The following is a 23,545-nucleotide window of genomic DNA, read 5'->3' as shown; positions in this document are numbered from 1 at the left end:
ATTCCATTGTCATAGGAGATAATTCCCTCTTCACTTATGTGAAAGAATATTAAACTTGCTCATACATATTGTAGTGATTACACCTGAGACTTGCCAAGCAAGAGATACTAATTTCCTCAAGTCCCCTTTCATTTCTTTGTCCCTATACCAATAATCAGAAAGGTATCCTTGTGAAGAATATTGAAGCCTATTTTAAGATGAAACAATTTATACATCAGATAATTGCATTATCAAGCTGCCTTTCAATCTGAGAAACCTGTATAATATATATGGGTGGAGTTTAAGTTTGTTAGCCCAAGAACAATTTACAACACCAGAACATGTAAAATTAATAATATTGCATGTTCCCAACATACCAAATTGAATATGCTTGATTTACATGGTTAATGACTGAATTTAGTTTATGAAGCTTGGTTCTTGGTCAATGTCATGGGAAGTCATTATGACAGAACTAATGTAGAGGAAATAATGAAATAACGTAAAGGAAAGTATAGTAAAAAGATGTGAAATGGAGAGTGGAGATCGAGGATGGCAGTTAGAGATGCCACCATTGAAATGAGCCCTGGATACCACTAGGAGAGATGAGATTTAGATTGAAAGAAACAATATGGTAAAGGTAGGATGGATAACTACTGACCATTACTGTAACAGGAAGAAGAGATAGAATGAGTCTCACTGTACATTGACTGATAGGAACTGTGGTGGTGGGAAACTGAATATAAAAATCCTTAAGAGCAAAGTGCCCTTTAATAAAATTTGTATCTAGAGTTTCCTAGTCCCATCATTTCATGGCAAATAGATGGGGAAACCATGGAAACAGTGAGAGACTTTATTTTGGGGGATCCCAAATCACTGCAGATGGTGACTGCAGCGATGAAATTAAAAGATACATACTCCTTGGAAGAAAAGTTATGACCAATCTAGACAACATATTAAAAAGCAGAGACATTACTTTGCCAACAAAGGTCTGTCTAGTCAAAGCTATGATTTTTCCAGTAGTCAAGTATGGATTTGAGAGTCGGACTATAAAGAAAGCTGAGCACCGAAGAATTGATGCTGTTGCACTGTGGTGTTGGAGAAGACTCTTGAGAGTCCCTTGGACTGCAAGGAGATCAAGCCAGTCAATCCAAAAGGAAATCAGTCCTGAATATTTATTGGAAGGACTGATTCTGAAGCTGAAACTCCAATACTTTGGCCACCAGATGTGAAGAACTGACTCATTAAAAAAGAAATTGATGCTGGGAAAGATTGAATGCAGGAGGATAAGCGGGCAGCAGAGGATGAGATGGTTGCATGGCATCACTGACTCAATGGATATGAGTCTGAGTAAGCTCCAGGAGTTGGTGATGGACAGGGAGGCCTGGCATGCTCCAGTCCATGGAGTTGCAAAGAGTTGGACACAACTGAGTGATGGATCTGAAATGAACTGAGTATTTCCTAAGCAATATATTTTATAGCAATTTTAGATATTTAGAAAGGAAAAAGAAGTCCAGAATCGTGTTGGCTAAAAGACAAAATAGGGAAAATCCCATGAAAATAGAACAAAGGAATGTCCAAGGACTCGGAGTGAGAACCTCAGGTGAAACAAATAGCCCTCCTGGCTAGCCCAGTTTATATAGGGCAGGCTTAGGGGGAGGAAGAAAAAACATAAAATGAGTAGCCAAAACTAAGCCTCTCCTCTCTTTTCACATCTTTTGGGTCAGCCCACCCTCACACCTGGAGGGTGTATTTTCCTTTGCTTGCCGAATAAAACTGAGCTGTAACACTGATCTGTCTGTCACTTCAAATTTTTGCTGTGCCAAGACAGAACTAGGGAAATTACAAACTCCCCCATAAGTAAAATTCAAATGTTTGTGTTATCCTAAATGCAGTGACTTTGCTGAAAGAAATTAATAGTCATCATAGGATACAATATTTAACAAAGACAATAAAGGAGCTGCTTCCTCTGTAAGAAAGATCAGAAGGACTTTGTTTTCATTAGACAGGGACAGCAATACTTTTATTATCTTAACCCAGACTATACTGACTATCCTATTTAACACAACATAATCCACTGGAAAGGTGATTACCTGTCACTAAAAATATGTTATTAATGATATGTGCTATAAGCGAATGGCAAGCCACTTCAGTATTCTTGACTTGAGAACCCCATGAACAGTATGAAAAGGCAAAATGATAGGATACCAAAGAGGAACTCCCCAGGTCATTATGTGTCCAATATGCTACTGGAGATCAGTGGAGAAATAACTCTAGAGAGAAAGAAGGGATGGAGCCAAAGCAAAATCAGTACCCAGTTGTGGATGTGACTGATGATAGAAGTGAGATCTGATGCTGTAAAGAGCAATATTGCATAGGAACCTGGAATGTCAGGTCCATGAATCAAGGCAAATTGGAAGTGGTCAAACAAGAGATGGCAAGGGTGAATGTCGACATTCTAAGAATCAGTGAACTAAAATGGACTGGAATGGGTGAATTTAACTCAGATGATCATTACATCTACTACTGCGGGCAGGAATCCCTTAGAAGAAATGGAGTAGCCATCATGGTCAACAAAAGAGTCCGAAATGCAGTACTTGGATGCAAGCTCAAAAACGACAGAATGATCTCTGTTGGTCTCCAAGGCAAACCATTCAATATCACAGTTATCCAAGTCTATGCCCCAACCAGTAATGCTGAAGAAACTGAAGCGGAATGGTTTTATGAAGACCTACGAGACCTTTTATAACTAACACCCAAAAAAGATGTACTTTTTATTATAGGGGACTGGAATGCAAAACGAGGAAGTCAGGAAACACCTGGAGTAACAGGCAAATTTGGCCTTGGAATGCGAAATGAAGCAGGGCAAAGACTAATAGAGTTTTGCCAAGAAAATGCACTGATCTGTCATAGCAAACACCCTCTTCCAACAGCACAAGAAAAGACTCTACACATGGACATCACCAGATGGTCAACACCGAAATTAGATTGATTACATTTTTTGCAGCCAAAGATGGAGAAGCTCTATACAGTCAACAAAAACAAGACCAGGAGCTGATTGTGGCTCAGATCATGAACTCCTTATTACCAAATTCAGACTCAAATTGAAGAAAGTAGGGAAAACGGCTAGACAATTAAGGTATGACCTAAATAAAACCCCTTATGATTATACAGTGGAAGTGAGAAATAGATTTAAGGGCCTAGATCTGATAGATAGAGTGCCTGATGAACTATGGAATGAGGTTCATGACATTGTACAGGAGACAGGGATCAAGACCATCCCCATGGAAAAGAAATGCAAAAAAAGCAAAATGGCTGTCTGGGGAGGCCTTACAAATAACTATGTAAAGAAGAGAAGCAAAAAGCAAAGGAGGAAAGGAAAGATATAAGCATCTGAATGCAGAGTTCCAAAGAATAGAAAGAAGAGATAAGAAAGCCTTCTTCAGTGATCAATGCAAGGAAATAGAGGGAAAAAAAAACCAGAATGGGGAAGACTAGAGATCTCTTCAAGAAAATTAGAGATACCAAGGGAACACTTCATGCAAAGACGGGCTCGATAAAGGACAGGAATGTTATGGACCTAACAGAAGCAGAAGATATTAAGAAGAGGTGGCAAGAATACATGGAAGAACTGTACAAAAAAAATCTTAATGACCCAGAAAATCATAATGGTGTGATCACTCATCTAGAGCCAGACATCTTGGAATGTGAAGTCAAGTGGGCCTTAGAAAGCATCACTAAGAACAGAGCTAGTGGAGGTGATGGGATTCCAGTTGAGCTATTTCAAATCCTGAAAGATGATTCTGTGAAAGTGCTGCACTCAATATGCCAGGAAATTTGGAAAACTCAGCAGTGGCCACAGGACTGGAAAATGTCAGTTTTCATTCCCATTCCAATTCCAAAGAAAGGCAATGCCAAAGAATGCTCAAACTACCGCACAATTGCACTCATCTCACATGCTAGTAAAGTAATGCTCAAAATTCTCCAAGCCAGGCTTCAGCAATACGTGAACCATGAACTCCCTGATGTTCAAGCTAGTTTTAGAAAAGGCAGAGGAAGCAGAGCCCAAATTGCCAAAATCCGCTCTATCATGGAAAATGCAAGAGAGTTCCAGAAAAACATGTATTTCTGCTTTATTGACTATGCCAAAACCTTTGACTGTGTGGATCACAATCAACTGTGGAAAATTCTGAATGAGATCAGAATACCAGACCACCTGCCCTGCCTCTTGAGAAACCTATATGCAGCTCAGGAAGCAACAGTTAGAACTGGACATGGAACAATAGACTGGTTCCAAATAAGAATAGGAGTACGTCAAGGCTGTATATTGTCACCCTGCTTATTTAACTTGTATGCAGAGTACATCATGAGAAATGCTGGACTGGAAGAAACACAAGCTGGAATCAAGATTGCCTGGAGAAATATCAATAACCTCAGATATGCAGATAACACCACCCTTATGGCAGAAAGTGAAGAGGAGTTAAAAGCCTCTTGATGAAAGTGAAAGAGGAGAGCGAAAAAGTTGGCTTTAAGCTCAACATTCAGAAAACGAAGATCATGGCATCCGGTCCCATCACTTCATGGGAAATAGATGGGGAAACAGGGGAAACAGTGTCAGACTTTATTTTTGGGAGCTCCAAAATCACTGCAGATGGTGACTGCAGCCATGAAATTAAAAGACACATATTCCTTGAAAGAAAAGTTATGACCAACCTAGATAGTATATTCAAAAGCAGAGACATTGCTGACTAAGGTCCATCTAGTCAAGGCTATGGTTTTTCCTGTGGTCCTGCATGGATATGAGAGTTGGACTGTGAAGAAGGCTGAGTGCCAAAGAACTGATGCTTTTGAACTGTGGTGTTGGAGAAGACTCTTGAGAGTCCCTTGGACTACAAGGAGATCCAACCAATCCATTCTGAAAGAGATCAACCCTGGGATTTCTTTGGAAGGAATGATGCTAAAGCTGAAGTTCCAGTACTTTGGCCACCTCATGTGGAGAGTTGACTTATTGGAAAAGACTCTGATGCTGGGAGGGATTGGGAGCAGGAGGAGAAGGGGACGACTGAGGATGAGATGGCTGGATGTCATCACAGACGTGAGTCTGAGTGAACTCTGGGAGATGGTGATGGACAGGGAGGCCTGACGTGCTGCGATTCATGTGGTCGCAAAGAGTCTTACACGACTGAGCGACTGAACTGAACTGAACTGAACTGAACTGATATGCATTCCAGTGATTGAATATAAGAAGCAGAAATAGTAAATGATATTTCTCTCATGATAACTGGACTTGTTCTGTTTTTTTGAAGGTAAGAGTACTTATTGTAATAGCAATTTTGTCAATAGTTTTACAGAGAAGCTACCTCCAAAATACATAATTAAACAGACATAAAATGCTATCACAAAAGTCACATTTTCTTTTCAATTTTCTTCTATAACAATCACAGATATACACACACATCTCTCCACAAATTTCTACTTAAATTGCATCTGCTCCCTGAGATCGCTTTTTACATTGCAGTTATGAATGATCTTCAAAACATTTTAAAATAAACAATAGCAGCATTTCATTAAAAACATAAAAGGCCATGAATTGGGGGTTAAAGTAAAATAAGTGGTGCTGATATCTGACCAGATGAAATATCCTCATAAAATAAGATTAGGAAAAGATATCTCTTATGTAGTTCATTACTATCCACCCACTAACAGGCAGATAGAACAAGGTGGCAGGAGCTTAGAAGAGGGGATTCCTGGGATAATAGAGAAGCCAAAGTTGAATATGTTTGGGGAGCTTTCTTGGAAGCACATATACTAGAGCTAGTCCAAGGGTTATCAAGCAACAACCCAAAGTTGTAATTTTAGAAGTATATAACTGTTCTACTATTATTTTGCTCAAAAATTTAGATTTAGAGTGAATATTACAACATAAAATAAATGTAATATTTATTAAAAGCTTTTAATAATTATTAAAAACAAACATATATATATGTTTTTACTGACTCTAGTATTACATTTGGAGAAGGCAATGGCACCCGCTCTATTACTCTCGCCTGGAAAATCCCATGGATGGAGAAGCCTGGTAGGCTGCAGTCCATGGCATCGCTAAGAATCAGACACTACTGAACAACTTCACTTTCACTTTTCATTTTCATGCACTGGAGAAGGAAATGACAACCCACTCCACTGTTCTTGCCTGGAGAATCCCAGGGATGAGGGAGTCTGGTGGGCTGCCGTCTATGGGGTCGCACAGAGTCAGACATGACTGAAGCGACTTAGCAGCAGGAGCAGCAGTATTACATTATATACAACCTTAGCTACTGTATGGGATTGAATGCTAGATCCCCCAAAGATATGCATATCTGGAACTTGTAAGTGTGAACTTACATAGAAATTTTACAGGTGTAATTCAAGAATTTGAGATGAGATGGTCTGGGATTGGGGTTGGGCTATGGTTTCCTTTCAAAGATTAATTTCGTCAGCATTCATAAATGTTTGGCTTCTGTTCTCCTTCATACTAATTGCTATCTTAAATATATATTACCTCTTGTTCTATGGGGACATTTCTACTACTTCTTTATTTATTTATTTTAGTACTTTCATGATGTTACAGGTCCTTTGACCAAGCTATAAAGTCATATAGGGATACCAGTGTAACTAAATCTGTAATAAACTCTATTTGACATTCCTTCACTTTCAGTTAGTAAGAGTCTCAAGGTCAATGCATACAACACAGAACTTCATGAACAGCAGAGTTCTTCAGTTAATTGATGACCATGAAAAATTTCTATATTTATCTCTTGTACAAACCTTCCAAGTGATAAGCAACAAGATTGTGGAACATAATTGTGAGCTGTGGATTTAATGATGTGAAATAAATGTGGAATAAAACATAGTTAAAAACAAAGCCAAGAGGCAGAATGATATTTCTAGTTCAGATACTATGTAATAATGATCTAAGTAAGTAGAGAGGTAGTACTATATCAATTTTAGTGAATGTAATTGTTTTTGACCTGTTCCTGGGAGTAGAGATAGATAGGAAACCATAATCCTTTAACATGTTTATCTTAACCAGTCTTGAGCTTTATAGTTGAAAAATATAAACTCCTGGCTCACTACCATTCTATTAGGAATGAGATCTTTATGCTTGTTTTTATACTGCTTATGTATTTGTCTAAAAGAGCTTACAGTGACCTTATGAGAATGTGAAGTATATTTTGAGATGCTTAAAAGTATGAGTAAATTGTTATTCAGCTCTGTGTCTGTAGCAGCCCTTACAAATCAGATACATAGTAGGATGCAATTGACATGAGCTCTGTGAATGGATGCAAGTGAAAAGAAAAGAAAAGCACATGAAAATGATGACCAGGGAACATATTACTCTGCAAAGAAAAGATTACTTTTTATATCATAATAAATGTTTCTTGCAGACATAATTTTTATATCAGTTTTTATGAAAGGGGATAATTACTTGACTGAAGAACGGACATAAGAACCTACATAATCTCATCACTTAGACTTGACAGTTTTACATGAACATAGGTATGGTTTAACCAAGTTCTATTGCTTAATTCAAATCCTTTATGCCATTTCTCATTATTTTTGTTGGCTAACGCTGTTAGTTTTGGGGCCATATATGTTAAAATCTAAATTATGTTCATATATAAGCCATCAGAATTTATTTTATCTATTTCATATACACAAAAATTTGAAGCCATATATTGGATATATCAAGTTCAGAATTGTATCTTCTCTTTTATAATTATATACTACTTTTACTCTATTTATATATTTTTTGAAGGAAATTAAATTTTCTTTTGCATTAAATATTGCTCAACCAGGTTTAGTTGGTGAGTATTTTGTTTATACTTCCCATGTTTTTCATAATGTTATTAATTGTTTGATAAGCAGTTGCTCTACGGGCTATAGGTATAACATTTTGTTCTTTTTACAATGCTTTCACAGTTTTTCTTTTAAAGATTAATTACAGGGAAGATTGTGCTTTTAAAGCAATTTTTGTTTTTAAAATTGTTACATATACTCTACAATATAATAAATAAAATTGTTATATGAACCATACAGCATAATAAAGACAAGATGTGGAAATTTCCAAGGAGACTAAACCCTCTATATTCAGGAAATAAAATGGACCAGTTCCTTGGAAGCCCACACAATGTGGCTTTCACAAACACATCACAATTTTATCTTCCAGAAGCTAACCCCTATTATAGATTTTTATTTTAAAATTTATTTTCTTTAATATACTACCACCTGCATGTCTATATATTGCATTTTTAGTTTTATTTATGCTTGGACATTATGCAATGGCCAAATATTCTATGAGATTTTCCTATAACTTGCTCTTTTTTAAAGTTTATTCATATTTTAAAAGTTTTTCATATAGATTTATAAGATTTTTATATGATTTTCCTCATGATATCTTTCCTCTTCCAGATTTATTAATTATAATTGACAGATAAACATATATTTAAGGTACAAAACTTGATGTGCATTATATACAGCTTCTTACCTTTGTGCTTAAAGGAGCTTCTTCTAGAAAAATCTTATTATAAATGAAATATAATTTATGAAATCATTCCATTGGACTTGACTTTTTCATGCCATGCTTTGTTAATCTCAAATTTAGATGAAAGCACTTTTGTTATTGTTGTTTACTTACTAAGTTCTGTCTGACTCTCTGTGACACCATGGACAGGGAAGCACACGAGGCTTCTTTATCCTTCACTGTCTCCTGGAGTTTGCTCAAACTCATGTCCATTGAGTGGTGATGATGCTATCCAACCATCTCATTATCTGTCACCCCCTTCTCTTCCTGCCCTCAGTCTTTCCCAGCATCAGGGGCTTTTCCAATGAGTCAGTTCTTCACATCATGTGGCCATAGTACTGGAGCTTCAGCTTTAGCATCAATTCTTCCAATGACTATTTAGAGTTGATTTCCTTTACGATTGACTGGTTTGATCTCCTTGCTGTTCAAGGAGTCTTCTCCAGAACCACAATTTGATTTGATCTTTGTGCTTCTTTCTCCAGAAACACAATTTGAAAGTGTCAGTTCTTCGGTTCTCAGACTTCTTTATGGTCTAAATCTCATATCCTTACATGACTACTTGGAAAATCATAGCTTTGACTAGATGGACCTTAACAGATACTAAAAATAAAATATCTATTATCTTTTCTTTTTGCATCAAAAGCTTGTATACTAAGAAAAGTTGCTGGACCAAGGAAGTCTAAATCTATAAATAATTAAAAAGACATAAAAGTTTCTTATTAAAGTGTTTGCATAGTATGAAATGTACAGTGTGAAGTAATTAATGAAATATGAGACACAAAGAGTATTGTAAGTTATATTCAAACAAAAATTTACTGCTTATTCAACTATAAGAAGTTAATATAATAATTCAACATTAGAAATGAATAATTTAAAACCTATTACAAACCTTTGAGAGGCATTTAGCTTTAATGATTACAAAAAGTATCTATTTTTTTAGTTTTTATGTATGGAAAGAAAAATAGACTCTTGGTTGTAAACTAGACATTAACCCACTCTCAAAATGAAATGAATAATTTGTCCTTGTTATTAATAATTTAGAGAGTGACATTTTACTACTTGTTGCAAAGGCATTTGATTTTAAAATTGCTCTTCTAATATTTTTAATTAAGCAAATTCAAGTCAAAGGATTGTAGAGGAAGAATGATGTTTGACATGGAAGTGTTTCTGAATTCAAAAAACATACTTGACTTAAAAAAAATCTCTTAATGGATAAATGAATCAAGGATAAATGCATCAAAAGTGTCCTTGTGACATACTTATTGTTCTTCCTTCTTGGCTATTAGTTGCTATCCCCAAATTAGTGTGTGATGGGTATGGAGACAGCTGGCCAGTAAAACAGATGATGGCTCCAGCTGTGCTGAGAGGACAGAAATTAAACGATAGTAAATGGAAATTCACTCATTTTTATGTCAAACTACTTTCAAACCAGTGGTATTATGACCTATTCTTATGTACAACAGTGACAAGGGGGAACATACATATTAGGCATCAATCAAGAAACTTTGAAGCTACTGCATGTTCACACACAAAAACAGAGACTCATTAAAGTTTCCAAAACATAAATCTAATATTGGTAATCATATTTGGAACATATGGATGATAGTCTTAATCTACTCAGGATACCATAACAAAATACTATAAACTTATGAGAACAACAGAACTTTATTTCTTGAAACTCTGGAGGCTAAGACATCCAAGATCCAGATGCTGGGAGATTCTGATGAGGGCCCTCTTCCTCGTTCACAGACCGCTGTCATTTTGCTGTGTCCACATCCAGCAGAAAATAAAATAGATCTGTTTAGGTTCTCTTCTGACTAGGGTGTCAATCCCAGTCATGAGGTCTCAACTCTCATGACTTAATCCTCTCTCAAAGGCCCACCTTCAAACACCATCTCAATGGGGATGAGTTTTCCACTCAGGGATTTTAGGGGGACATTCAGTCTTTAACAATTCTCAAAGGTAAAGTGGACAGAAAAATAAAATTTGAAATATGTTTGATGTGAGATATCATCAAGGAAAAAACTGTCTTATTCTATTAAACAAAGAAAACTGTTAAGTCTTACTCTCAAAAAAATAGAAGGATTATTTATATATTCTCCTATAAAGAGTCATCTGGGAGAATATTTCAAGGACTTTTCATTATATAAAGGATGTACTATTATTATGATTGGAGACATTTCAACAACTTTCAGATCATTAAAGTCTGAAGTCTATTCCCTTAACACACAAATCCCTACACAACTTAGTCTCTGAGTAGTAACTGCTTGGACCCCATCTCTTTTTAAGGAATATGTGGTAGATTGTCTATAATAATAATTGTCCCTAGTGAGTCACATTTCTGTGTTCTTTTCTGTACAGATTCTGGCTTTTAAACATTAGAAACAAGACATTAGCAAAGGCTAGTAAACCTCTTGTGTATCAGGACTTGCTTGTTCTTATTCCTAGGGATTCTCTTGTCTCCATGTGCGAAATCATAGGGAAGCCTCTTGGAGAATAAGGAAGAATGAACAGAGGACCCCACTGTACCAGCCATCCAAGACCACTCCTGAACATGTAAGGGAGCCTAGCTGTTACCATCTGGAGCAGAGGTGAACTAATCCCCTTGACGATGTCACAATTTGAACTGCAGAATTGTAACCAATAAATACAAAATTGAAATGACTTTTTATGTAATATTCAGTTCAGTTTAGTTCAGTCGCTCAGTCGTGTCCGACTCTTTGTGACCCCATGAATCGCAACACACCAGGCCTCCCTATCCATCACCAACTCCCAGAGATCACTCAGACTCATGTCCATCAAGTTGCTGATGCCATCCAGCCATCTCATCCTCTGTCCCCCCTTCTCCTCCTGCCCCCAATCCCTCCCACCATCAGAGTCTTTTCCAATGAGTCAACTCTTTGCCTGAGGTGGCCAAAGTACTGGTGTTTCAGCTTTAGCATCATTCCTTCCAAACACCCAGGGCTGATCTCCTTTAGAATGGACTGGTTGGATCTCCTTGCAGTCCAAGGGACTCTCAAGAGTCCTCCCCAACACCACAGTTCAAACATTGTTGTTGTGCTTAGTTGTTCAGTCATATCTGACTCTTTGCAAACCCACAGACTATTTTGCCAGCCTCCTCTGTTCATGGGATTCTCCAGGCAAGAATACTGGAGTGGGTTGCCATGCTCTTCTCCAGGGGATCTTCCTAACCCAGGGATCAAAGCCAGGTCTCCCACATGGCAGGCAGGTTCTTTACCATCTGAGGCATCAGGGAGGCCCATTCCCCTAGATTTTGTTTTTTCTTACTTCTCAATCATCTTTTGAAATCCAACCTAAGCGTCATAGCTTTAGAAAGATTTTCTTGAATTTCCATGTTAGGTAGAATTTCCCTCTTCCATTCTCCTATAGAATACTCAGTATATAGTAAATAACTTCTTACATTATTTAAATATATTAACAAGTAGTAATGTATTTAACACATTTGTTTCTTTCTATTATTTCTGACAGGGGCTTCAAAAACATCTCCCCTGTAGAATGCCAGTTCTTTTTTCCGTTTATTATGTTTACTTTAGCAAAGAAAAAGATGATTATTTGTATTGGTACCTACTAAAAGTGGTAAGGATGGTGAAAATAATTGCTATAATCTAATATGTTAAACTTTTGAAGATCTCATGTTTTAGGAACATTGCAATGAAAAGAACCAAAAAATTGCAATTTTAACACTCATTGTATACAATCAAAAGTATGGTATGAGTGAATGACTAGATATTTACATAATTTGTATGTGTTCTTTTTGTTATTGAGACCATTGTACTCTTAACATTTTTGCTTTACCCCACATGGTGCTTTGATGGTCCAATATATTTCCAATTTCCCTGGCATTTTGTTAATATGAAATCATAAGTATATAAGGCCAAATCTAATTTGGTAGATCCTAAGATTTTTTTTTAGAGTTGGAAAATTCCAGAATTCATACAATTTAATTGATCATGCTACAAGTAGTTTAGGTTTATTAGCTAAATTTGTTTTATTCAAAACAATAGCTCTGAAAAGAAAAATGAAGGAAAAAAGGGAAGGGAACAGAAGAAAAACCACCAAGTCTGCTGTGGTTTTTTTAGAGAAGTGTTTTCTTATGGCTCACATAAAGTTTCTATTGTCAAGTAATTTTGAGACCGACATGCCCTAACCCATATGGTCCACTGATGTCATTAGTTTAACTTAGTTTTCCAAATTTCTTCAAGAGACTGGCTTTATTGCTTTCATCATTCTTTGGGACGTTCCTTGTCAGTTCTCTGTTCACATTTTTCTTTCTCATTAGACAATAAGATGCTAAGAGAACAGAGTTTATCATTTTATTTATGTTGCAACTCACTTTATAATCCTGACCACTGAGTTTAAGTGAAGTGGGTAAGGGACATGTTTGTTTCTTCCTATTATTTCTGACAAAGGCTTCAAAAACATCTTCCCTGTACAGTGCCATTTCTTTTTTCCCTTTCTTATGTTTACTTTAGCAAAGATATGGGTTCATATCTATCGGTACCTATTAAAAGAACCAGATTCCTCTGCCAAGGGAAACCTTTCATAGTTTCATAAAACTGGTGAGGAAGACCCATATCTCTTCTCTCCTATCAACCTCCTAAAACTCTAGTTAACTCCCACCTCAGTAAGACATGCTTTACCATAAGATGGAATTCTCCTAAATGTTTCTAATTAATCTGTGCTTAACATAGAAGGAGTTTAAATAAAATTATATATTATTTCATCCTCAAGCACTGAAGGAACTTGACAGAAAATAATAATGCCACCCTGTAGCCATGCTCAGTTCATTACTGAGTTGCAGTGACTGGAGTAAGTCACCCACGCTGAGTGAAAATTTCTCATGTTTGCTCTGAAAACAAAATACCCCCGTTAGAATAGTTTTATAAAAATAAAGCATGCATGCATATTTATGTGTGTATATATGTGTGTCTATAATATTTTATCATGATGATTATTACATTACAAAATCATGCCAGTTTAAAATTCAATTGTGTTATTAATTCTACATGCAAGAGGTAATAATAAAATTTGAAGCATATTTTTCCTACTATAATTTAACAAATTTTATGGATGATTACTGTAAAATTATAGACTTGAGTTTTTGTTTTTGTTTGTGGGGGGGGTTGGAGGTTTGGTCCTGGAGAAACCCATCAATAGATTAGTGGGTTAATTTACCTAAATTGGCTCATAAGTAGGAAGCAGTAAGAAAAGCTGTTGTGGGGAATAAGTACTCCTCTTTATGTAGGAATTAAGTAATTAAAAAAATAAATAAATAAAGCAAAGGAACACCTTTCTTCTAAAGTATTTGGTTCAGTTTTAGGGGAAGCAGTAGGAAATTTGCATTGATATACAGAGAGAAATAAAAAAGTACAATGTTATGAACTCCTACTCTGCCCCTTAGAATTTTTATGGGGAGAGTGGGAGGGAGAGAGAAAGAGGTGTACCCACACCAGATTGTCTGAAATAAAAGTGGGAAGTACAAAGCTTTATCATGTCTGCACCACCATGGTGTGGTGCTCAGCACCTAAGCCCAACAGGCGAGTCATTAGAAATTTAGTTTGAAAAATTTCAACAATAGGCTTTATTGTGAGATAGTTTCAAAGAGTGAGGAGGAAGGGGTATGGAGAAGGTAAAGGCACTCCACTCCAGTATTCTTGCCTAGAAAATCCCGTGGACAGAGAGGAGTCTGGTGGGCTACAGTCCATGGGGTTGCAAAGAATCGGACATGACTGAAGCAACTAACACACACACACACACACACACACACACACACACAGGAAGGGGTAACACAGAATGCAGAATGTCCACTCTTCAGTGGGATATTCTGTTCTATTTCCCTTCATATAATGTGCAAGTGGGTGGTGCTAGGGTTAAACAGATATTTGTAAGCGGGGTTTGATGAGTCCTGCCTAACTCTCTTATCAGAGTGGTTCATCTTCTCATCTTGAAGATGATTTTTGCCACTTGCTATTTCAGAGAAAAATCCCATGAATAAAACTTAGAAGCGTTCCTTAGTGTCATCAGGCTTTCAGTGTTATTGGGCTGTCATACACACATATGTATATAGAGAGTGAGTGTGTGTACTCTCAATGTGAAAATAAATTGCATTTCCTCTCTTAGTCAGATTAGGCTGCTAGACCAAAATACCCTAGAGCAGGTTACTGAAATATCACATATTTATTCATCATGGTTCTAGAGCCTAGGGAGTTTCTATTGACACTTTATAATTGACTGGGCCATGATTTCCTGCTTCCTCACGCATCTAGCATTTTTGTTGTGAAAAGGAAATTAGGGATGATGCATTGCTGAGAATCTGAATTGTGTTCCTTTGTTGGATGTGTCTAGTAACCCTTCTATTACTGCAGCATTTCTAGTCTCAAGAACAAATCTTCCACAACAATGATATTTTGGTCTGAAAGATTTTTCATCTTAGGGGCTCTTGTGTTCACTGTAGAATATATAACAGCATCTCAGGCCTCTATGCACCACACGCCAATAGCATCCACCAGGTCGTGGCAATCTCAAAATGTGTCCAGACTTTTCCAAAACTCTCCTGGAAGACATGATTTCCCATAAGGGCTAGCTTATTTTCCTCCTAAAGTATGGTCTCTCTTGGATTGAATGTTTTCCTTGAGATCACTCCACCCTTTCTAATCAGAATTCTAGCTTATCTTAATTGTATTCATCCTCTAAATCTCCACTCAGCTCAAAGGCTGGTGGTGGCTGTTTTCAGGCAAGATTCACAGGCCTATGCTCTTACAGCTTAATATTCAACCATGACTGGAGAAGATGTCGATGCAGATTTCCTGAGCTCTTTCTTTGCAAAGTTTCCTTTCTACAGGATCCTGTCCTGCAAATTCTGACTGCCTCATCAACTCTTCTCCCATCTCTGTTTTTTGACTAAGCAATATTACTGTTCTCTAATCAGACATATTAGTCTGCTCTGTGGTTTGGAAATCGACCCAAGTAGAAATCTGGAAACTCCCTCACCCATTTCCCTTTTCTCAAGAATCATATTCTTGTGTTCAAAGTTGGGCTGTGTTAGGACCTGGCCACTGTGATCTCTGGTTTTTATAGCTGCTCACAGCAGAAGGCTGTGACATGCTACTTCATTATTGTTGGAAAAGAACTACATATAACTTTTAAATAAAGCATTCTTTAATGGAAAACAGGAAAATCTTTTGTAATCTACAATCCACTTTTTCAAGTCAAATTCCATACTAAAAGTCCAAAGAGCCCTAATCAAAACCCAACATCTCACTTAAAAATGTTTTCAGATTAATTTTTTATTCAGCAAACTAAATTCATTTCTTAAAAATAGCAAACCAGTATTATAATTTATTAATTACTCTCTAGTTTACAGAGTTCTTATATATGTACTACTCTACTAAGTTTTTATAGTTATGTCAGTTGTGAATGACAGTTGTGAGCAAGCGTGTGATCATAGTCACGTTCTTCTCACTCACTATAATTCATATTGTAAAGGAGGAAATTAAGACCTAAAATGGTATATTATTATTTACATAAGGGCTAAATTTTATTCCCAGTTCTTCTCAGTGAATGTATGTGGCTCTTCATATTAATCATGCATTGTAATCATAGTCTTTCTACAGTCTAAGCTGCTGTAATAGTATATCCCTCATAATCTGTATCAGAGCAGAAGTGTTTAACAAATATTTTGATTAAATGAAGACATGAAAGATTGTTTCAAATGATGAAAGAAATTGACCCCCACATTGGATTATTCCCACATCTCATCCAAATATACTCCATATCTTTTTAAATATCACACATTTATTTCTCCTGGCTCTAGAGCCTAGGGAATTTCTATTGACAGTTTATAATTGACTGGGCCATAAACATCGTCTTCAGTCCTAGAGTGGTATAAATATCATCAGTTAAAAGCTCAGAGAGATAGAGAAATATTAGAGGGGTTTCTGGAGGTTATCTTGTTTCTTCTTTTCACACAGGAGTTAAATGAAATGAAACCTCTTTAGAATACATTAGAATGGAATTTCACTTCATTCTTAACAAGCCATGGTGACTATCTACAGTGCATGAAAGATGAAGGGATGTGCAATTTACGATTGCTTGCTCTTTGGCAGACGGTGTACTAAATGTCTCCTATACATTAATTCACTTCACCATAGGTCATAGAAGGCACTTTTACAAGGGATGAACAAGCTTTCAGCTGCTCTGTGTAATACATTACATCTTTGCATTTATTTAATCGAAATTATCATATTGTGTAAATAAATGAGGGTTATCATGAAAATTAAACGTTATGTTGTAACTAATTCGTTTTGAAATAATTTAACAGTCATTGGATTTTACACTAATTGCTTTATGAGATTAATGAATTTACATAGTTATTTGAGTCTCATTACTTGGCAGAGTAGAGAAAAAAATGCTAATAAACTGGTCCAAGAACTTCATTTGGCAAGAAGCAAAGTGGAAAATAAACCTCTGCTTTAAAGCAGCAGCAGTTTTACTTTGTATGGTAGAATTGATCTTAAAATCCATTTCTCCTGTTTCAACACTGTGAAGAAGATCCAGACTGGAATGAGAAAAAGGCATGTATAGGAAATATTTACTTATATCAGTATAAATAAGTATTAAATAGAATAGAATAGTCTATATCTGGGATACAAGTTCCAGGTAGAGAAAAGAAGTACATGGAACTTTAGGCAAGTTTATTCCAAGTATGAATGCTGAAGGTCAGTAATGACAGTGGAGGGCAGGGGTTGAACTTAGGATACATTTTGAAGGTACTATGATTTTGCAGATGTATAGATCACTCTGTTCAACAGTAGGACTTCTATAAGGAATCAAGCGAAAGGAAGTGAAACCACCTAAGGAGTAATGGCGGACATGGTCCAGTCATGTCTGGGAAGTCTTTTACCTCTGAAGGGAAAGGAGAGGGTTTAGGTGGTAAGAAAAACTCTAAGAGCTATGAAAAGCAGGCCATGTAAGCTAAGCCTTGGCCTTCAATGGAAGAATAAAGTCCATGTGTGATGAACTGACAAAGGGGAGCTGACAGAATAACCGCTTTCCAGAATAATCCTCTCTTCTATTCTGCTCAGAATCTCCTGTTGGTGCTCTCCAATGGGCTGACCTAAATGGAAGCTAAACAAAGTGAGATGATTATTGGGCAGAGCCTGCCAAGGCAAGGAGGCTGTTGATGAAGAAAGAAGAGTACATGAAAAATGTACATGGAGGATATTTAGCCACCTATGTAGTAGGTTTCTTTTGCTTCTGGAACAAATTACAAGTGCAGGAGCTTAAGTGATACAAATTTCTCATGAAATCCTGGAAGTCAGAAGTCTGAATGTCTTTCACCCGGCTAAAATAAAAACGTCTGCATGGTTGCCTTTCTTTTGGAGAATCTGATTTCTTGCCTTTTCCAGCTTCTCGCTGTGCTGTCGTTAGTTGCTCAGGCAGATACCACTATTTGTCGGCTCGTGGCTCCTCCATGGTCAAAGCCAACATCATAGCATTTTCAGATCTCTCCCTCTGATTCTGACCTGTGCTTCCATCACACCACCTTCCCTGATTCTGATTCTCCTGTCCCTCTTTCCCTTTTGAGAACTCAAGTGGTTTCATTGGATCCACCTGGATAAAACAGGATGATGCTGCCATCTCAAAATCCTTAGTTTAAAAGTATCTTTTGACATATAAGGTGACATATTTGCAGGTTCTAGGAGTTAAGATTTAGGGGGGATTGTTCTGCTTATCAAACTACATTTGAAAGTATAGAAACATGCTTCTGTAACAGGTGACAAAGGAAAAAGTAGTGTACGTTAGAGTCAAAGAAATCTGTAACCTAATTCTCATTCTAAAATATATTTGGTTTATAATTTGGAAACAAATTATTGTACTTTTAACTCTATGATTATTGTTATTATCTTTGCATATAATAAGCAAGGATAATAACAACAATAATGATAGTTATAATGATGATCATAAATAGTAATAATTTATGTCAAGTAACATAAAATCTTCAAATATATTCCTGTGCAGACAAGATACAAACACACATGACCTGTGTATGCAATCACATATATAACCTTCAAAAATTCGTGCTTTGTTTATCCATGTATGTGCTTTTTCTGTATAAATCTTAACAGAAATTTTGGAGTATTAGTATAATTATGAATATTATTATTATTATTTCTTTTGCTTATACATAATAGTTGGGTAATATATGTACACATAAGACTTTTGTACTTTTATTTAGACTGTATACTTTAGTCTCATATTATTACTATACTCAGTATAAATGCAGTGTGTACAAAACTACTGATATTAAGCAGAAATAATTTTCTTACTGACAAGTCATGTACATTAAAAATTTATTGTCAAAACCATCAGTTATTATTGCCTCTTAGACAAATCTTATATATATATATATATATATATATATGCATGCACATCTATTTTATATTTATATATGTAATTTTATACACACATACATACATACACAACTTCCATTCTATTCAGGGAAAAATTAAAAATAAAAAGATCTGACAAACTAGAAAACCCTCTCCTCAAAAGCAGAAAAGAAAGAAACCATTTTTATTGTTGAATAAGCCTTAAGTTAGAGAGTTATGTGCATCACAGGCAATCTGCTAATGAGACTGCAAAGACTGAATGAAATATCACTCACATCACAAACAGGTAAAATCCTTTACATGCACATCCTCAAGGTAAATGATAACGTGTTCTCATATAAGATGACTTGACAACACCATTTGCTATATATAGTTCATCTGAATTTCACCTGATAATAGGATGGCCATCTGAACTAGTTAATTGCCTTTATCTAAAAATAACCAAAAAGAAAAACTTCGCTGGTCTTTATGAGAAGCAGAGAGTTCCAATGAGAGGATAGTATCTATCTTTTTTAATGTCAGCATTTCAAAGAGAAGGCTCTTGAGTTGTAAAAACTAGTAAGGTATTTGCTCAGCTTTTAAAAAGTATTTAAGTTTTACTTACATATTAAAGAAACAGAAAAAGAATGTACACTTGCAAATTTTTTCATGGAAATTCCTCAAGAAAAGGAACAAAGGGAAAAGTTCTCTCTTTTAGCACTGCTGCTGCTGCTGTCACTTCAGTCGTGTCTGACTCTGTGAGACCCCATAGATGGCAGCCCACGAGGCTCCCCCATCCCTGGGATTCTGTAGGCAAGAATACTGGAGTGGGTTGCCATTTCCTTCTCCACTAGGGAATATTTAATGTTTTAAATTTATTTTATAGTCTTAATGTTAAAGTAGTAAATTCATTTTTCTTAAGATACTCTGTTAGTCGAATAGTATTAAAAGTTAGATTCCATAGCACACCAAGCGTATATGCCATGTGTTCAGTCGTGTTTGACTCTTCGCAACCTCATAGACTGTGGCCCAATAGGTTCCTCTGCTATGGGGTTTCCCAGACAAGAATAATGGAGTGGGTTGCCATTTCACAGGCTACATTTGTGTGTGTGTGTGTGTGTGTGTGTGTGCGTGTGAGTTTATTGCTTTCACCAATATTCTTTCTTTAACCACTATGATTCAGGAGTTAGCATCCTTGAAAGAGCACATGCAGCCAGACCTAATTATAGGAATGAGAATAGTCCCTATTAAGCTTTAGGACAGGTTCACACATAATATATGTGTGTATTTGTGTATGAATGTGCAGTATGTAGGATATAGATGGAGAGAGGCAGGAGGGCACAGGGAAACAGAGACAGACAGACAGAAGACATCATAACTGTGACAAAGTTTTGAGAAAGAACAATAAATTCAGAATCCTGAGTCTGTCAGAATGAGTTTGTGCTTTAAGAACAGGAAATCAACCAGTTGACTGAGATCCTCAGGAAGTCAGTCACTTCACTGGTGTTATAAAGATGTGATGGACAGAGTGTCCCAGCGCTGTTGAGAAGCTGAACGTGGACTGTAATTTGTTGGTCATCTATTAACAATAAAGATTGTGCTGTAAGACTGAGCTTGGTAAGAAGAGGATCCTGAAATGAAAGAAGTGGTTATATTGACCACAGTTGTCCACAGGCTAGAGTCAGGAATGAGGTGTTGCTATGACCTATGTAACTTGTGTGTTTACCCACATAACCAAACAATAAAGAGTGGTGAGCAGAAAGTCAACGGTGGTTAAGAAAAATCACATCCTTTGCAGTTTTCAGAGATAACCCTGTTCTCCAACCTAGATCTCATCTACTGAAAGGGAAACCAAGTCTTCATAATTGAAAACTATGAATTTCCATATATAATAAATATCCCTTCATTCTTTCTCCCAAATGATATTTGATTATTTTTATCTAAATGTCACATTAAAGATAGTTTCAAAGTACACAGAATCTGAAGTGACAAAGACTGTGCATCAATTAGGGGCAAAAAATAACCATGACTCCCCTTTCATTCTGGTAGTATACTGATGCCAGATGATAAATAGAGTCCTCATTGAAGTCAATCTTATTAAAATGCATAAAAGTACATGTGAAAGAAAAATATCACTGTTACTGATAGCAAATAATCAAAAGATCATTAGTGATAGAGCAGCTTCATATATTGTGGTGGTTTCATACAATATATCATTTTATAACTAACACAGATAATAAGATAAAGTTATAATCACATTTATGATATACTTAAAAACATTTGGTTTTTGAGAAAGAAAAATTCTGGTGAGTATAATCACAGGAAAACTGGCAATTGTAAAACTCAAAATATTGTTCAGATTTTTCAGTGATTATTATTTTATATTTAGCTCTTCTATAATTTTCTAATTATAGAGAAAAAATGTAAAATAAACAGGTGATATTAAGAAAGCAAAGCTACATAAATGAAGTTTGAAGATATTGTGAACATTACACTCCTAAGTCATGGGAATGCACAATAATGGGAATCTAATAATGTTAGATACAGGGAAATTTGAAAATAGATAAGGAAGATTATAAAAATAATTATTCATAAACTGACTTCTAAAGTTCATCATGCATGTTTGTGTGCTAAGTCACTTCGGTCATGTCTGACTCTTTGGAACCCTATGGACTGCATTTCACCAGGGTCCTCTGTCCATGAAATTATTCTAAATTTCTTTAAAAATTCTCCCCAAATCTTAAAATGTTCACACACACCCACACACACACACACACACAACCTATTGAAACTACTAGACATATTTAACAAAGTTGTAGGAAACAAAATCAACATGCACAAATCAGTTGTGTTTCTATTTACTAACAATGAATAGTCAAAAAGGAAATTCTAAAAAACAATTTCATTTGTAATAGCATCAAAAGAAATAAAATGATTAAGAATAAACTTAACCAAAGGAAGAAAATATACTCTTTAAACTACAAAGTTTTGCTAAAACAAAATTTAAAAGATGCAAACAAGTGGAAGGACATCATGTAATCTTAGATTGAAAGATTTAATATTGTTATGATATCATTCTACTCAAAGCAATGTACAGATGATGCAACTACAATTAATATCTCAGTGGTGGATGTTTTTGATAAATATAAAACTCTATCTTAAATTTCATATAGAATCTCAAGGGATGTCAAGTAGCCAAAATGGTCAATAAAATGAATGAATGAGTGAATAAATAAAATGTCTCAAACTTTCTGATTTCAAAATATATTATAGAGATATCATGATTAAAAACAGAGTGAAACTGTCATAAAGAAGGGCACACAGACCAATAGAATAGAATAGAGAGCTTAAAAATAAACCCGTGCATATATGATTTAATTGGAGAAGGCAATGGCACCCCACTCCAGTACTCTTGCCTGGAAAGTCCCATGGATGGAGGAGCCTGGCGGGCTGCAGTCCATGGGGTTGCTAGGAGTTGGACATGACTGAGCAACTTCACTGTCGCTTTTCACTTTCATGCACTGGAGAAGGAAATGGCAACCCACTCCAGTGTTCTTGCCTGGAGAATCCCAGGGAGAGGGGAGCCTGGTGAGCTGCCGTCTATGGGGTCACACAAAGTCAGACATGACTGCAGCGACTTAGCAGCAGCAGCAGCAGCAGCAGCATATGGTTTAATGTTATAGGGTTGCCAAGACTGTGAACATTGGATTCAGTAACAATGGTTTCTTGGATATGGCACCAAATGCACATATAACAAAAGTAAAAACAGATGAATTGGATTATATCAAAATTACAAAATTTGTGCATCAAAAAATACAACAATAAATAGAATAAAAATGCAATGTGTAACTGGAGGAAATTTTTGGAAAGCATGTATTTGATAAGAGATTAATATCATGAATACATAGAGAATTTTGACAACTCAGCAATAAGATAATAATGATAATAACCTGGTTAGCGTTTAGGTGATTACACATAGATCAAAGGAGAGATCTCAAGAAAATTTTTTAAATATTTTGAATTATGTGAAAATAAAAACACAACTTATTATGATATGTAAAACACAGGAAAGCAAGTACTTAGAAGGAAACGTATAAATATAATTTATAACATATGCATTGAATTGGGCTTCCCTGGTAGCTCAGATGGTAAAGACTCTGTCTGCAATGCAAGACACCCAAGTTTGATCCCTTTATCAGGAAGATCCCCTGAAATGGATACCAACTCAGTATTCCTGCCTGGAGAATTCTACAGACAGAGGAGCCTGATGGGATACAGTTCATGGGGTCGTAAAGAGTGGGACTGGACTGAGCAATTAACACACTTAAAATTATGCATTGAGTGATATATTAGAACAGAAGAAAGGTCTAAAATTAGTAATTTAAATTTCCAACTTAGGAACAAAAGAAGAAGTAAAAATTACTTTTAAAATAAACAGAAGAAAATAAGATGTTTAGCAGATATCAATGAAATTTAAAACAAGAAATCAACAAAGATGAATGAAAACAAAAACTGGTTCTTTGTAAATATCAGTCAAATCTGGCTAAGAACAAAAAGAAAGGATGCAAATCATTAACATAAAAATGAAAGAAGGAACAGCACAACAGAGTTTATGGAC

This window comes from Ovis aries, chromosome 12 (assembly GCF_016772045.2).
Source record: "Ovis aries strain OAR_USU_Benz2616 breed Rambouillet chromosome 12, ARS-UI_Ramb_v3.0, whole genome shotgun sequence".
In the NCBI taxonomy this organism is placed as follows: Eukaryota; Metazoa; Chordata; class Mammalia; order Artiodactyla; family Bovidae; genus Ovis; species Ovis aries.
This window is presented reverse-complemented; position numbering follows the sequence as displayed.